This window comes from Sus scrofa, chromosome 1 (assembly GCF_000003025.6).
Source record: "Sus scrofa isolate TJ Tabasco breed Duroc chromosome 1, Sscrofa11.1, whole genome shotgun sequence".
Classification (NCBI taxonomy): Eukaryota; Metazoa; Chordata; class Mammalia; order Artiodactyla; family Suidae; genus Sus; species Sus scrofa.
Genome location: NC_010443.5, coordinates 124555586 through 124571301, shown reverse-complemented (window position 1 = coordinate 124571301; position 15716 = coordinate 124555586). Strand labels below are relative to the sequence as shown.

Below are 15716 nucleotides of genomic sequence, written 5' to 3'. Positions count from 1 at the left end.
AGGAATTATCTTGAGGGAGGAAAGAAAAAGAGGAAGAGATCTGAAAGACTGAACATTTATGATATAAAGACTGTGTCCTCCAGGAAATGGCTATATAAACAGCCTTATTAAAGGAGTTAATTTTTGAATAGACCCAATATTTAGATTTAAGGAGACTGCTTACATTTGAAAATAATTAACATACTGTGAATTAGTAAGTATATGTGGAGTAGGGCAACTTAAAGAATAATATCAGAGAAATAAACTATAGGTTCTTTTCACATCTCGGAAAAGGATGAGTAAATTTCCTCTCATCTCCTACATACTTTTGCTGAGTCCTCTACAGTAGCACCTGCTTGGAAATTTTGGCTCGAGCTGATTCTGATTCCTTCTCTTGGTACCTCTTGCTTCTCACATGTACAAAAGTGTACAGGAAGTCATAGATTGTTCAGTTAGCCTCCTTCTTTAAGTGTCTTACTTACAATAGATATTTCCAGGTCTAATCCAGAGGTAGGTCCTTCGGCTGCTTTCCTCCATCAACCAGAATTGATCTACTTCATACCTAGTAATAAACCCGTATCTTTGGATTTGTCTGTGAAGCCCTATGATATTCTTCTTCCTTTAAAAAAATGTGGATTCCTCCTGTAGCTAAGATCATGTTCTTCCCTAAAGATAAGTGGGAATAACAACACCTTGGATCCTATCTTTTTCATCCTTGAAACTCCCCCTGCTTAGAAGGGCTACTACATTGCATTAACTCCAACCTTTGACATTATGGGTGTACAAAACTAGAGTCTGGAGGCCCACTCACAATTTGATGAGGTTTTTATTTCTTTTTATTTTGTCTGGAGGAGATGGAGAATAGTCAATAAATTATTAAGCAAGAGAGCTAGGATTTAAATTTAGATTTTTCTTAATCCAGAGTTCCCAATTTTAATTTCACTTCATTGGCACCAATATTTTTATTAACTGTTGGTAGTAAAGGATAACACAAATTTATGGTGACAGAAGGGAGGGCAGTTATATGCCATGATGTTTCTGTATCTTTGAAACCCCTAAGTGATGAAATTTCAGTGGGTACGGTGCAGAGTTCCTTCTTGGGAAGGAACGTTCTGTAAAAGCTTTGTTTTTGAGGACTTACAACAGCAAAAAGTGAGATAAGAATGTTAACACCTTTTACATCTTTCTCTTACTGTATCTGCCTGTGTACCCAGCAGTGGCTACTGACCCTTAAGGAGATAGTTGACCCTTAAGGCCATTGAAAATTTCCAGCTGCAAGTCTGTTTGTTTGTTTTTATCTATTTTTAACCTTCCATACATAAAAATGTTTGAGGTAGCAAATCTGTTAGGATGGTTCAGTAGGCCTGTTGACTAGTGGAGAGGTTGATATTAATGTGGGGAAGAAATTTATGAAAACAGATTGTTTTAGCAGCTATCATTACCAACCATCAATCACATCACCTGGAGAACGTCACTACTCCTGTGAAATAAGAATACATTTTCAGCAAGGTGTTTACTGAACAACCTTGGTGGACAAACAAGGCAAAGCACAACACAACCCACAGTTCTGTACATGAGGAAAAGTGCGTGTACGTGTCTCACTCAAAATGGCAGAGAATCCCAGAATTCTCATTTTTCTTGGAACGTATTTTATTTTTGTTTTTCATGGCCACCGCCATAGCATATAAAAGTTCCCAGGCCCTGGACTGAACCTGTGCCTCCCCAGCAACCTGAGTCACTGCAATCAGCTTCTTCTTCTTCTTCTTCTTTTTTTTTTTCCTTTTTAAGCCAGTCCCTGTGGCATATGGAAGTTCCCAGGTTCCCAGGCTAGGGCTGAAATCAGAGCTGCAGCTGCCACCCATAGCCACAGCCAGGGGATCTGAGCTGCATCGGCAACCTGTACCAAAGCTCACAGCAATGCCAGATCCTTAACCCACTGAGCAAGGCCAGGGATAGAACCCGCATCCTCATGGATAGTAGTCAGGCTCATTACCACTGAGCCACAACAGAACTTCCTGTCCTTGAGGTCGGATTCTTAAACCTACTGTGCCTCATTGGGAACTCCGTTGGGATATATTTCAGAACAAACATTTAAATATTTAAGTGGGTATTCGCAAGTGCCTCTGTGTATGATGTTTTAGCAGTTCCTTCAAGAAAATTATGTAGTCCCAGTGGGAAAGGAGCTAAAAATATATTTTTCCCCATCCTGACCCATGCTTAACTCCATCCTGGCAAAACACTCCTCAAACATTTATTTTCCATAACAACTTCCTAAACAAGTAGATCTCTCTCCTTTCATGCCTTCTCAGAAGCAAAGGGTGATATTTATTCTAGAGTATTTTTGTGTGAATATGAGCTGAGGAGCCCAATAGTAAAACTAACTTGCCCTAAGGTTGGCTACTTATAATGCATTATTTCATTTAGTCCCCATTATGAAAGTTCATATTATTAACACTATTTGGCAGAAGATAAAATTGAGTCTTAGAGATGTCACATAGCATGTCTGATCTTAGATGGTTAGGGGTGGAACTGAGGTCAATCACAGAGATTTCACTCTTCATCATCATTTTCTGCTGCCTCTTGAGCAAAGTGTTCAGTAAACCTGAAAGCAAGATCCTCAAGGAAGGAGCACAGAGAAGATTATCTATGTACTTAAGTTGTGACAGGATAAGGAAAATGGCAATGGGGTGAATCAGGGGACCTGAGTTTAAATCCAGCTCCTCTTCTTCTTCATTGTGTGAATATATGATACACTTACTTTGCTGGATTTTTAGGAAGATAATTACATTTGTAAAACGTGTTGTAAGACTATGATGGGCCAAGATGCAAAAGCACAACGAACAAAGCAGATTTTTTTTTTTTTTTTTTTTTTATTTTTTTTTTTATTTTTTTATTTTATTTTTTTTTTAATTTTATTTTCCCACTGTACAGCAAGGGGGTCAGGTTATCCTTACATGTATACATTACAATTACAGTTTTTCCCCCACCATTTCTTCTGTTGCAACATGAGTATCTAGACATAGTTCTCAATGCTATTCAGCGGGATCTCCTTGTAAATCTATTCTACATTGTGACTGATAAGCCCAAGCTCCCGATCCCTCCCACTCCCTCCCCCTCCCATCAGGCAACCACAAGTCTCTTCTCCAAGTCCATGATTGATTTTCTTTTCTGAGGAGATGTTCATTTGTGCTGGATATTAGATTCCAGTTATAAGTGATGTCATATGGTATTTGTCTTTGTCTTTCTGGCTCATTTCACTCAGTATGAGATTCTCTAGTTCCATCCATGTTGCTGCAAATGGCATGATGTCATCCTTTTTTATGGCTGAGTAGTATTCCATTGTGTATATATACCACATCTTCCGAATCCAATCCTCTGTCGATGGACATTTGGATTGTTTCCATGTCCTGGCTATTGTGAATAGTGCTGCAATGAACATGCGGGTGCATGTGTCTCTTTTAAGTAGAGCTTTGTCCGGATAGATGCCCAAGAGTGGGATTGCAGGGTCATATGGAAGTTCTATGTATAGATTTCTAAGGTATCTCCAAACTGTTCTCCATAGTGGCTGTACCAGTTTACATTCCCACCAACAGTGCAGGAGGGTTCCCTTTTCTCCACAGCCCCTCCAGCACTTGTTATTTGTGGATTTATTAATGATGGCCATTCTGACTGGTGTGAGGTGGTATCTCATGGTAGTTTTGATTTGCATTTCTCTTATAATCAGCGATGTTGAGCATTTTTTCATGTGTTTGTTGGCCATCTGTATATCTTCCTTGGAGAAATGTCTATTCAGGTCTTTTGCCCATTTTTCCATTGACTGATTGGTTTTTTTGCTGTTGAGTTGTATAAGTTGCTTGTATATTCTAGAGATTAAGCCCTTGTCGGTTGCATCATTTGAAACTATTTTCTCCCATTCTGTAAGTTGTCTTTTTGTTTTCTTTTGGGTTTCCTTTGCTGTGCAAAAGCTTTTCAGTTTGATGAGGTCCCATGGGTTTATTTTTGCTCTAGTTTCTATTGCTTTGGGAGACTGACCTGAGAAAATATTCATGATGTTGATGTCAGAGAGTGTTTTGCCTGTGTTTTCTTCTAGGAGTTTGATGGTGTCCTGTCGTATATTTAAGTCTTTCAGCCATTTGGAGTTTATTTTTGTGCATGGTGTGAGGGTGTGTTCTAGTTTCATTGCTTTGCATACAGCTGTCCAGGTTTCCCAGCAATGCTTGCTGAATAGACTTTCCTTTTCCCATTTGATGTTCTTGCCTCCCTTGTCAAAGATTAATTGACCATAGGTGTCAGGGTTTATTTCCGGATTCTCTATTCTGTTCCATTGGTCTGTCTGTCTGTTTTGATACCAGTACCACACTGTTTTGATGACTGTGGCTTTGTAGTATTTCTTGAAGTCTGGGAGAGTTATGCCTCCTGCTTGGTTTTTGTTTCTCAGGATTGCTTTGGCGATTCTGGGTCTTTTGTTGTTCCATATAAATGTTTGGATTGTTTGTTCTAGTTCTGTGAAAATGTCATGGGTAATTTGATAGGGGTTGCATTGAATCTGTAGATTGCTTTGGGTAGGATGGCCATTTTCACAATATTGATTTTTCCAATCCAGGAACATGGAATATCTTTCCATTTTTTTACATCTTCTTTGATTTCTTTGATTAAGGTTTTATAGTTCTCGGCATATAGGTCCTTTACCTCTTTGGTTAGGTGTATTCCGAGGTATTTGATTTTGTGAGGTACAATTTTAAAAGGTATCGTATTTTTGTACTCCTTTTCTAATGCTTCATTGCTGGTATACAGAAATGCAACTGACTTCTGAATGTTAATCTTATATCCTGCCACTTTGCTGAATTTATTAATCAGTTCAAGGAGTTTTGGGGTTGAGTCCTTAGGGTTTTCTAGGTATAGAATCATGTCATCTGCATACAGTGACAGTTTGATCTCTTCTCTTCCTATATGGATGCCTTTGATTTCTTTTGTTTGTCTAATTGCTGTGGCTAAGACTTCCAAAACTATGTTGAAGAGCAGTGGTGAGAGTGGGCATCCCTGTCTTGTTCCAGATTTGAGTGAGAAGGCTTTCAGTTTTTCCCCATTGAGGATTATATTTGCTGTGGGTTTATCATAAATGGCTTTGATTATATTCAGGAATGTTCCCTCTGTACCCACTTTGGCGAGGGTCTTGATCATGAATGGATGTTGAACTTTGTCAAATGCTTTTTCTGCATCTATTGAGATGATCATATGATTTTTGACTTTTTTTTTGTTAATGTGGTGTATGATGTTGATTGATTTGCGTATGTTGAACCATCCTTGTGAACCTGGGATGAACCCAACCTGGTCATGGTGTATAATTTTTTTCGTATGTTGTTGGATTCGGTTGGCTAAGATTTTGTTGAGAAGTTTTGCATCTATATTCATCAATGATATTGGGCGATAGTTTTCTTTTTTGGTGGTATCTCTGCCTGGTTTTGGAATGAGGGTGATGGTGGCCTCATAGAATGTCTTTGGGAGTATTCCTTCTTCTTCAACCTTTTGAAAGAGTTTAAGGAGGATGGGCACCAATTCCTCTTTATATGTTTGATAGAATTCACCTGTGAAGCCATCTGGTCCTGGGCTTTTATTTGTAGGGAGTGATTTTATGACCTCTTCAATTTCATTTCTAGTGATTGGTCTGTTCAGTTGGTCTGTTTCTGCTTGATTCAGTTTTGGCAGGCTGTAAGATTCTAGAAAATTGTCCATTTCTTCCAGATTGTCAAACTTATTGCCATATAGTTGTTCATAGTATTCTCTTATGGTTTTTTGTATTTCTGCTGTATCCGTTGTGATTTCTCCTTTTTCATTTATAATTTTGGTGATTTGGGTTCTTTCTCTCCTCTTTTTAGTGAGTCTGGCCAGGGGTTTATCAATTTTGTTCACCTTTTCAAAGAACCAGCTCTTGGTTTTATTAATTTTCTCTATTGTTTTTTGAGTCTCTATTTTATTGATTTCTTCTTTGATCTTTACAATTTCCTTCCTTCTGCTGACTTTAGGACTTCTTTGTTCTTCTTTTTCTAATTCATTTAGGTGGAGGGTTAAGTTGTCAATTTGGGATCTTTCTTCTTTTTTGAGAAAGGCCTGGATTGCTATAAATTTCCCTCTGAGCACTGCTTTCGCAGCATCCCATAGATTTTGAGAGGTTGTGTCTTCATTATCATTTGTTTCAAGATAGTTTTTAATTTCCTTCTTGATTTCCTCATTGACCCATTGGTTTTTTAGTAACATGTTGTTTAGTCTCCATGGAGTAGGTTTTTTCTCTTTCCTTTTCCCATGGTTGATTTCTAATTTCATGGCATTGTGGTCAGAGAAGATACTTGAGATAATTTCTATGCTCCTAAATTTATTGAGATTCGCTTTATGTCCCAATATGTGGTCGATTCTTGAGAATGTTCCATGAGCATTTGAGAAGAATGTGTATTCTGATTTTTTTGGATGTAGTGTCCTGAAGATATCAATTAAGTCTAACTTTTCTATTGTTTCCTTTAGGATCTCTGTTGCTTTATTGGTTTTCTGTCTAGAGGATCTGTCCATTGATGTGAGGGGGGTATTTAGGTCTCCTACTATGATTGTATTCTCATCAATATCTCCCTTTATGTCTGTTAATATTTGTTGTATGTATCTGGGTGCTCCTATGTTTGGGGCATATATGTTGATGATAGTAACATCCTCTCCTTGGATGGATCCCTTAATCATTAAATAGTGTCCTTCTTTGTCTTTCTTTATGTCTTTTGTTTTAAAGTCTATTTTGTCTGATATGAGCGTTGCAACTCCTGCTTTTCTGTCATGTCTATTGGCATGAAATACTTTTCCCCAGCCTTTCACTTTCAATCTATATGTATCTTTTGTCCTAAGGTGAGTTTCTTGTAGGCAGCATATTGAAGGTTTTTGCCGTTTTATCCACTCAGCCAATCTGTGTCTTTTGATTGGGGCATTCAGTCCATTGACATTTAAGGTGATAATTGATAGATGATTATTTATTGCCATTTGATCCTCGTGTTCCAGTTGATTCTATGGTTCTCCATTCTTCTTTTTTTTTTTTTGGTTGGATGGTCTCCTGTTATTATCTGCTTGAGTGTATTTTTTTTTTTCATTTTTTGCAAATGCAATATTTGGTTTTGGCTTGTGGTTGCCCTGTTTTTTAAGTATGCTAACCCCTTCCCATAATTGTGTGTTTTAGCCTGATGGTCCTGTAAGTTCAAACACTTCATTATTATATTAAAATTAAGAAGAGAGACATACATACAAACAAAAAGGATTATTTACCTCCTAACATCCCTTGCCCACATTTTATGGTTTTGATGACTCTTTTATTTTTTTCTTTTTAATTTTATTTTGTTTGAAGCATGTTCATGATTAAATCTGTATGCTGGCTTATTTGAGTGACTGCTCTCTGATTGTATCTTCCTCAGTCCTAGTTCTTCCTCTTCTTCTTCTTCTTCTTTTTTTTTTTTTTCTTTTCTTTTTTCTTCCCTTTCCTTCCTTTCTTTTTGGTTTAGAGAAGCCCTTTCAATATTTCCTTTAACCTGGGTTTTGTGTTGCTGTATTCTTTAAGTTTTTGTTTGTTGGGAAAAATTTTTATTTCCCCTTCTATTTTAAATGATATTCTTGCTGGATAAAGTATTCTAGGTTGCATATTTTTTCCTTTGAGCACTTTAAATATCTCTTGCCATTCCCTCCTGGCCTGTAGTGTTTCTGTAGAGAAATCAGCTGATATTCTTATGGGGGTTCCCTTGTAGGTAACATTCTGTTTTTCTCTTGCTGCCTTTAGGATCCTCTCTTTATCACTAACTTTTGCCATTTTTATTATGATGTGTCTTGGTGTGGGTCTGTTTGGGTTCAGTTTGTTTGGGGCCCTCTGTGCTTCTTGTATCTTGAATCCAGTATCCTTTAGATTTGGGAAGTTTCCAGCGATAATTTCTTCAAATATATTTTCCATTCCTTTATCTTTTTCTACTCCTTCTGGAATTCCTATTATGCGTAGATTGGCCCGTTTTATATTATCCCATAGGTCTCTTATATTGCTTTCCAGTTTTTTGATTCGGTTTTCTGTCTGTTGACCAGATTGAGTGATTTCCATTATTCTATCTTCCATATCACTGATTCGTTCTTCTGCATTATTCATTCTGGTTTTTACTGCCCCTAGTTCAGTTTGCATCTCTGCAAATGAATGTTCTAGTTTTTCTTGGCTCCTCCTTATATTTTCTAGCTCCTTTCTGAGGGTATCTGCATTGCTGTTCATATCTTCTCTTAATTCCTTCAGTATTTTCACTATTTCTCTTTTGAACTCCAGGTCTGTCAGACTGCAGAGATCAGTTTCATTGTTGACTGTTTTAGGTGAGTTCTCCTGTTGGTTTGACTGGGGGTGGTTTCTCAGCTTCTTCATCTTGCTTGTTGTCTTCTTTCTCCTGAGGGAGTTGTACTCTCCGTTATCGGGTAGTGTTTGCCTTGTCACTGCCCTGGAATATTTCCTGAGGGCTGTCGTTGTTGGTCAATCTTTTTTTGAGGCAGTGTGGCTTTTCTGGAGTGTTGATGGGGCTAACAGTGTTTCTTTGAAGCAAAGGAGGACTTCCTGAGGGCAGACAGGACTGGGAGGTCCACCCCACGATGGTAGCAGATTTCACTTGGTTCTCAGCACCCCCTGGGATCTTGGGCGGGTAGCAGGGCCCTTGGAGACTCAAGAGGCTCCTCCCCAGGGCAGCCCGACTCAGAAAGACCGTCTGAGATCTTTTCCCGATTCGGCCAGGCTTGTTGCAGCTTTTCTGGGCTGCAGGGGGTCCTGCCTGGAGCTGGCAGTCCTATGCAGCTGGTCCACTAGGTCTCAGCACCCCTTGGGGTCTTGGGCGGGGGCAGGGCCTTTGGAGACTCAAGAGGCTCCTCCCCAGAACAGCCCGACTCAGAAAGACCGTCTGAGATCTTTTCCCGATTCGGCCAGGCTTGTTGCAGCTTTTCTGGGCTGCAGGGGGTCCTGCCTGGAGCTGGCAGTCCTATGCAGCTGGTCCACTGGGTCTCAGCACCCCCTGGGGTCTTGGGCGGGTAGCAGGGCCCTTGGAGGCTCAAGAGGCTCCTCCCCAGGACAGCCCGACTCAGAAAGACCGTCTGAGATCTTTTCCCAAGTCGGCCAGGCTTGTTGCAGCTTTTCTGGGCTGCAGGGGGTCCTGCCTGGAGCTGGCAGTCCTATGCAGCTGGTCCACTAGGTCTCAGCACCCCTTGGGGTCTTGGGCGGGTAGCAGGGCCCTTGGAGACTCAAGAGGCTCCTCCCCAGGGCAGCCCGATTCAGAAAGACCGTTTGAGATCTTTTCCCGATTCGGCCAGGCTTGTTGCAGCTTTTCTGGGCGCAGGGGGTCCTGCCTGGAGCTGGCAGTCCTATGCAGCTGGTCCACTAGGTCTCAGCACCCCCTGGGGTCTTGGGCGGGTAGCAGGGCCCTTGGAGGCTCAAGAGGCTCCTCCCCAGGACAGCCCGACTCAGAAAGACCGTCTGAGATCTTTTCCCGATTCGGCCAGGCTTGTTGCAGCTTTTCTGGGCTGCAGGGGGTCCTGCCTGGAGCTGGCAGTCCTATGCAGCTGGTCCACTAGGTCTCAGCACCCCCTGGGGTCTTGGGCGGGTAGCAGGGCCCTTGGAGACTCAAGAGGCTCCTCCCCAGGACAGCCCGACTCAGAAAGACCGTCTGAGATCTTTTCCCGATTCGGCCAGGCTTGTTGCAGCTTTTCTGGGCTGCAGGGGGTCCTGCCTGGAGCTGGCAGTCCTATGCAGCTGGTCCACTAGGTCTCAGCACCCCTTGGGGTCTTGGGCGGGTAGCAGGGCCCTTGGAGACTCAAGAGGCTCCTCCCCAGGACAGCCCGACTCAGAAAGACCGTCTGAGATCTTTTCCCACTTCGGCCAGGCTTGTTGCAGCTTTTCTGGGCTGCAGGGGGTCCTGCCTGGAGCTGGCAGTCCTATGCAGCTGGTCCACTAGGTCTTAGCACCCCCTGGGGTCTTGGGCGTGTAGCAAGGCCCTTGGAGACTCAAGAGGCTCCTCCCCGGGGGAGCCCGTCTCAGAAAAACCGTTGGAGAATTAGGTCGATCTATTCACGGCCTGGCTAGGCTTGTTCTAGCTTTTCTGGGCTGCAGGCCTTTTCTAGGGGGCTGGTGGTGTTTGGTGCTGCTCTGTGGAAGTGTAGCCCCTCCAAAGGGCAAGCAGGCCTGTGCAGGGAGAGCCCCTGCGGTGGTAGGCTTCAGGCAATTGTTGAGGCCAGCCCTCCTGGATGGCAGGCAGCCCCAGGTTCCGCGAGAGCGTAGGGGGTGGCGGGGGTGGGGGGAGGGAATGCACTGGGAAGCACAGCTTTCTGCTAGCTAGCGGGCCTGTAAGCTTGCTGTGGCGTGGGGGGTATTCTATGGGGACCCACCCCTTCTTCTCTCCGCTCCCCAGCACGGGCGCAGACCAGGCTCTTCTCCCAGGTTCCCTCTGAGGCGGCTTTCCACTTCCCCGCCCCTAGAGTATTGCTCCCTTCCTCTGCCGACAGCTTTGTTTTCTAGTCTCCCAGGCAGTCTCTGCCCCGTCAAATGGTTTAGAGACCTCCCAAGCAGTTTCCGCTCTTCCCCGCCCCCTAGCCCGGGGACTAATCTCTGGAGCCGAGGTCTCGGTACCCAGCCCCCCCCCCCCCAGGCGTCCCCCGGCCCTTTCTTGGGGACTAACCTTCGGAGGCGAGGTCTCGGTGCCCAGCCCCAACCCAGGCGTCCCCCGGCCCCCTCTCGGGGACCAACCTTCAGAGCTGAGGTCTCGGTGCCCAGCCCCCACCCAGGCGTCCCCCGGCCCTTTCCCGGGGACTAACCTCTGGAGCCGAGGATTCGGTGCCCAGCCCCCACCCAGGCGTCTCAATTTTTGGTGACTGTGCCCGTAGTTCAGATGGTCCGTTGGGTTCTTGATCGTTTTTCCGTACTCCGACTTACTGCTACACTCTTCTCTGCATCTGGAGATTCCTCCGGTTCGTTTGATCTTTCCCCCGGTAGGAGACTTTCCAGGGTGCGGGATCCCTTTCTCCTCCGCAGTTCCCTTTCGGGAGCGCCCGTCCCGCTCGGATTCACCTTCTCTCACTCTCCTCTTTTCTCCCGTTCTGCCCAATAATGTCACGAACTTCTTGCCGTTATTGGAGTTTAGGTTCCTCTGCCAGCAATTGGTTGTTGTTCTGTGTGAGTCATTTCTTCTGTAGATGTGCTTTTTTTGTTGTGTTTGTGGGAGAGGGCGAGCGTGTCCCCCTACTCCTCCGCCATCTTGTCCTCTCCTCCAAAGCAGATTTAAAGTGGTACTTGTTTGGGGGGAATTTGGCAGTACTTCTTGTGCTGTGATATTATATTTTATAAAATTCAGATACCTATTGAAAATAAAATATTTAAAAAAGCCTGAGGTAAATTCAAAGTACTACTTTAAATTTATAATTCTTAGCATCTCAGTCAGTGTTAACTATTTTAAATGATCTTATTCTAGTGAGTGGATAAAATACAGAAGAACTAACTGCATACTATTTTAACCAGCTCAAAATTTCTGGAGCAAAGTCATTAAAAGTTGCAACCTGGATTTAAAATAAAATTGCCCAGAAAATTTCACCATTTCAATTGTGATGACATTTCAAGGCTGAGTTAAAAATGCATGGCATTTTTTTAACTGCCCTATAAACAACATGTAAATACATTTTATACATTTATAACTATTAAAAGCTAAATTCCTAAAGTTAAAATGCTGCCTCCAAGTTTCCTGATTTCTCTGCCCAACAAAATAATTGTTGACTGTTTTGAAAAAAATTATCAGAACAATGTTGATGATTTAATGATTTTTTTTCTTCCATCAGAGCTGCATGGTTTCTTTGAGTGTGCTTAAAGGGAGAGGGGGAAGGGAAGGGGAGGGTATGAGAAGTCAGTATGTAAGCCATACTCATGGTAGTCTCTGTCTTTGTAGAACTAAGATAAACTATCTTTTGCCTTGCTTTGTGCATCCGTTTAGGAGAAAGCTTGTGCAATTTGCATTTTAGAATGTTCAGTCCTTTTAATTTACTTCTAAATAATTTGTTTCTGCATTATGCTGCTTTGTTTGTAGAGAACAATACTTACACAAGTGTTTTGTGAAGTAAAATGAACTAACACAGCACTCTCCAAAGAGAATTTCAAAATAAAAACCATTAAGGATGAATGGCATGCATTACAGAAATCTCTACCATATGTCTGAATGGGTCTTTGTATCAAGCTTATTTATGAAATTCATAGGCACTAATTTATCTAAGAAATAGAATGATAATGCTTTCAAGCCATAGGAAAAAAAATAAGAACGTACCAAATATAAAAGACACGTTAATAATCTGTCACCCTGATTATGTCTTTTCTTTTGGATTACCTATTGAATCCCAGCAGAAGGATTTTTTAAATTTTTTATTAAAGTACAATTGATTTACAGTGTTATGTCAGTTTCTGATGTACAGCATAGTGACCCAATCACAGACATGCACACGCACACACACGCACATATGTATTCTTTTTCTCATACTATCTTCCATCATGTTCCATCACAAGTAATTGGATATAGTTCCCTGAGCTATACAGTAGGACACATTGCTTATCCATTTTACATGTTAATGGTTTTCATCTACCAACTCAAACTCCAAGTCTATCCCACTCCTTCCCTCCGCCCCCTTGGCGACGTCAAGTCTGTTTTCCATGTCTGTGAGTATGTTTCTTTTTTGTAGATAGGTCTGGGCCATATTTTAGATTCCACATATAAATGATATTGTACAGTATTTATCTTTCCCTAACTAACTTCACTTAGTATGAGAATCTCTAGCTGCATTCATATCTATGTTGTTGCAGATGTCATTAATTAATTCTTTTTTATGGCTAATTAGTATTCCACTATATATATATGTACCACATCTTAATCCATTCATATAGATTGGCTTAATAATATAGAAATTATTTGGCCTTAACAGAAGTTTGTCATAGTCAATTCCTGGAGTAGGTTGTTTAGAAGATGAACTACCAATAATATCATTGCATTTGTAAGTGAGAGAAATTGGACCAAACTATAGGATATTCTGTTATCAAAGATTTCTAAGAGGGAGATTCTGTCTACCATGGTATGTAAAATACATCTCAAAGACATTTTCCCCAGTGAGACTGACCATCTCATGTCACTAGAAACAAAAAAAATATGTAATTAGATATCTTAGTATTTTTTTAAAATGTCCTTTTGAAAAAGAATTTGTACCCTTGTGTCTTCACCATCATATTCTGGGTCTGCTTATTTGATCAAACTCAGTAGATGACCCCTTTTACAACTAAAAGTAAGTGTTTTAAGAGTTATTGAAAGAATCTCATTGTTTTGGGCTTATTATGAGCATCCACATTTTCCTATTTGTTTAAGAATCTGAAAATGTAAGTTAGTAATCCATATTTTTGCACAAAATGTAATTATGTATAAAGAAAAAACTCAGAGTTGTTAATAAAGAAGTAGTTATTAGTACAGGATCCATTAGTAACCATAGGCATTAGTAGCAAACCTGTTTTGTTTGAGAAAAGAGTGATGTGGCCTTTTGGACCAATGGAACTTGGTGAGGCCACAGCAAAATAAAAGTCAAGTTGTTATAAAAATTCAGTTTCTATCTCTATTGACAGTCTTTAAAGGTGATTTGTGAGGGACTCTCACGTCAGTCAGTAGCACTTTTTAATTTTCACTGTCGTTCAGAAATGATCATCTTAAGATACTCATGAGCAATAAAGCCAAATTCAGTGCAAAATTTAACCAGTTGTGGTCCCATAGCTTCCAAATATCACTAGTGACTTGAAACTTCTCCATGTGAAGTTCAGAAACTATCTCTCAGAAGATAGTTCATATTGTGAGGGCTCATTTCTTATGTGTTAGGGAACATTAATGAGCCACCATAAAAATTGGGGCCAGAGGTTATTATTTACAATAAAATTGAGGTCATATTTTCACAATAATATCCCCTTAAGTTAATCACTGTGGAAATGGTGGCTAATAATGACCATTCTAAATCACACAGTCTCTTAAGGTATGGATGGAACAGATTGATTTGGCCACTTATTTTATCATAGGAAAATTCAGCTAACGCATTTTTATAATTTTCTCCATTCTGGTTCCCCCGAATGGCATCCAGTAGACAGGTAATACTGTAGGAAGACTGGGCATAGTACTAGGTCTTTCTCCAGAGTTGGAACAGTATAATAATACACTGTAGAAATCAAAGAGGAGTTTAAAGAGATCTTTGAGATGAAAATGCTAACTCTCTCACCAATCAGCTCTGTGACCTTGGTCAATTACATAATCTTTCATAAGTAGAGTAAAAAGCAGATTTTGTAAGAATTAAATAATATACTGTAGTGCATGGCATATTTAAAACACTCAGTGATGCATGTTGTTTTGAGGGAGGATGAAATGTTGAGAACAGTTAAACATGTTGGAGTATGGGCATGTGGAAGTATTCAGGTAAAGGGGTTTGAACCCAAAGAAGTTAGTGTACAGGCTTAGGGATGAGAAAGAATCATAAAATTCACTATTTTTGTGAATTTTTTGAAGACTCTTTTGGGCACACAGATGAAGAGAAAGCCAATATAAGAGGAAGTAGGAGAACTTCAAAATAGTATTTAGCTGATAACAGTTCTTAGCAATTTATTTGCAAAACTTTCTGCCTCTGAAAGTAATCTGGGTCATACCTTTAGAAGTAGTTTGCTCATTCATGGCATGGTTTAAGATGCTAGTTCTGATCATTGGCGATACCTGGTATATTTTGTTGAAAGTATGCTATTAAAGAAAAATAATGAGCTATTTTTTTGTCTTCTCTGAATCCTTATGCATCACGAAACATAATGTCATTAAAGCAGCAACCACATGGTGCTCACATAGAGTTCTTTCTTTGAGAAAGTGAACCATTAAGAGAAAGTATAACTTTGCATAGCCAGAGTCTAACATACTGTCATCACATAATTGAGCCTAATGAATATTTTCTGAATGCATGAATTAATGAGTTAGAGTGAATTAATGAATCTCCCAAGTTTTAAGTCCATACTTTTAATGATCAGGGTCAAACATATTTATTGAAGACTCTTTCATACACATCATTGTCACTCTGCCAGTTATGAAATGTATAAAATATTATATCACAAAAATGATCACTGTTAAAGATGGTAAAATTTTCATAAAAATGGTGCATGCACTCCTTGCTGGTTGCATTATCAACTTATAATCCCTTTAGAAAGTAACATGACCATTTGTAGCAAAAAGTCAAAAATTTATTCATACTCATTGCTTTCAAAATTCTTGTCTTATGAAAACATTTGAAGAGAAATAAAACAAGATCAACATAAAAATTATTACAATTGATAATACTAGCAAAAAGTTGGAGACAAAGTAAAAGTCCACAAAATAATTATTTTATAGATTATGATACATGAAAACAGTTTAATATTATAAAGCTATTAAATTATAATTAGGTAGAAACAATTAGGTAGAAACATCAAGGTATGTTTATGAGACAATACATGTGAAAATGATAAAATATAAAATACTATGTATGCCATTATTATGAAACACTATAAATACAGTATGTGGATATGGATAATAGGCATAAATAAAACCAGTAGTTGTGTCACGATAATAAGATAACTGGTTTTCATTTTAAAAACATTTATTTGTCTTATATAACCTTTCAATACACTTCTAAAAATT

The 15716-nt window shown here is 40.2% G+C and overlaps 1 protein-coding gene across 1 annotated transcript in view; it reads left to right on the top strand.

Moving 5' to 3' along the window:
* Positions 1 to 15716, top strand: part of SEMA6D (semaphorin 6D) — a 598535-nt gene that overhangs the window by 14761 nt on the left and 568058 nt on the right. The window lies entirely within an intron of this gene.